The sequence below is a fragment of the Palaemon carinicauda genome, chromosome 18, assembly GCF_036898095.1.
Source record: "Palaemon carinicauda isolate YSFRI2023 chromosome 18, ASM3689809v2, whole genome shotgun sequence".
Taxonomy (NCBI): Eukaryota; Metazoa; Arthropoda; class Malacostraca; order Decapoda; family Palaemonidae; genus Palaemon; species Palaemon carinicauda.
In genome coordinates, this window is record NC_090742.1 from 13,559,447 (window position 1) to 13,561,799 (window position 2,353).

The following is a 2,353-nucleotide window of genomic DNA, read 5'->3' on the forward strand; positions in this document are numbered from 1 at the left end:
AGCGACCTTAAGTATTATTATTATTATTATTATTATTATTATTATTATTATTATTATTGTTGTTGTTGTCGTTATTGTTATTGTTGTCGTTGTCGTTGTTGTTGTTGTTGTTGTTGTTGTTGTTGTTGTTGTTGTTGTTGTTGTTGTTGTTGTTATTATCATCATCATCATCATCATCATCATTATTATTATTATTATTATTAGCTAAGCTACAACTGCAGTTGGAAAAGCAGGATGCTATAAGCCCAGATGATCCAACAGAGAAAAGTAGCCTACTGGGAAAAGGAAATAAGGAAATAAATAAACCCTATGAGAAATAATAAACAATTTAAATAGAATATTTTAAAAAACATTAGCAACTTTAAAACAGATATTTGAAAGACTTGCGTCAGCCTGTTCAACATAAAAACATTTGCTGCAAGACTGAACGTTAGAACTTTTACCAATTCAACTATTCGATTAGGAAGATCTTCCCCAACTTGTTCACAGCTGGAATAAAACTTCATGGTGGAAAAGGCCTGACTATTAAAATTAACTGCATATTATTATTATTATTATTATCATTATTATTACCAGCCAAGCTACAACCCTAGTTGGAAAAGCAAGATGATATAAGCCCAAGGGCTCCAACAGGGAAAAATAGCCCAGTGAGGAAAGGAAATAAGGAAATAAATAAATGATGGGAATAAATTAACAATAAATCATTCTAAAAACTGTCAAAACAGATATATCCTATATAAACTATTAACAACGTCAAAAACAGATATGTCATATATAAATTATAAAAAGACTCATGTCAGCCTGGTCAACATAAAAACATTTGCTCCAACAGGATGGAATTGTTTGGGATGATCAGAACGTAAAGGATGATAAGAATTATGACATCTGCCACACAAAAGGACTCGTTCTATAGTGGAAATTTTATCCTTCAGAAATGTCATATTTACCTCCGCCAACGAAGGTGGAAGGATGTTATGTTCTACCCCTATGTGTGTGTGTTTGTTAGTGAACTCCTCCTTTGCCACAATTTTAATCGTAGGTTAATGAAACTTGGAGTGATAAACTATTGTGTATAAAGCTGGAAATGATTAGATTTCGGAAGGTCAAGGTCAAAGGTCACGATCAGGGTCAAGCAAAATGTGCAAATCATGTATTCAGCCATAAGTTTGGACATCGTTGTCACGGAGACTTCAAACTTGGTTCATATTTGATGGTATGAAAATCCACGCCAATTAATACATGTTAAAGTCAAAGGTCAAGGTCAAAGTTGAGCGAAAGGTTGAGAAGTATGCTGCCACGGCGGAGGTCTGAGCTCTGCTGAGTGTAACTCTAGTTACACGTTGAATTAGGTTGCATCTTCCCCTCCCCTTTATCACAGTAACGTAACCCTTGTATGTGGTCAAATTCTCCATAATAAACAGGTGATCTTCTCCACGAAAAAGACCAGAGATTATTAACTTTTCCTGATCTGGAGATCCCATACACCTAACTTACATACACACACACACACACACATTATATATATATATATATATATATATATATAGATAGATAGATAGATAGATAGATAGATAGATAGATTATATATACACACACACACATATATATGTATATATATATATATATAAATATATATATATATATATATATATATATATATATATATACATGACATATATGGTTTGTTTAAGAGGCTCAACATAATCCAACCTAATACCAAGTTTACCTATAATTTTCCATTATATTCGGTATCATAATTCATCCTAATCAGGTTAGCTTCACGCTCCAATGATCTCGGTAAAACAAAAGTTCACGAAATAATTATACACGTGACGGAGAGCTTTGTCCTGGCTGCCTTTTGAAACTCTCTCTCTCTCTCTCTCTCTCTCTCTCTCTCTCTCTCTCTCTCTCTCTCTCTGGAATTACATACGTGATGGAGAGCTTTTTCCTTTTGAAACTCTCTCTCTCTCTCTCTCTCTCTCTCTCTCTCTCTCTCTCTCTCTCTCTCTCTCTCTCTCAAATTCATAGAATTACAGCTACTTCATATATGATTTTCTTTTCCTCGGCAAAACTTTGATATTGCTAAATGCTATATTCATTGAGTTTTATATATTTTCTCTTTTTGATATATTATAGATATATTACGAACATACCACGTAAGAAATAAAGCTGATTATTGGTTATTGATGTTTTCTCTTAACTTTTTCATTATATAAGTAATTTTGTTGTATGATATCGTTTTACTAGAATTACCAGATTGTAAGCAATCTGTAATACTGTAAAACATTGAATAATATTATTAAAAGTATTGATTTAATCTAGAGTGGGAAGGAATATTGTATTAATCATTGCT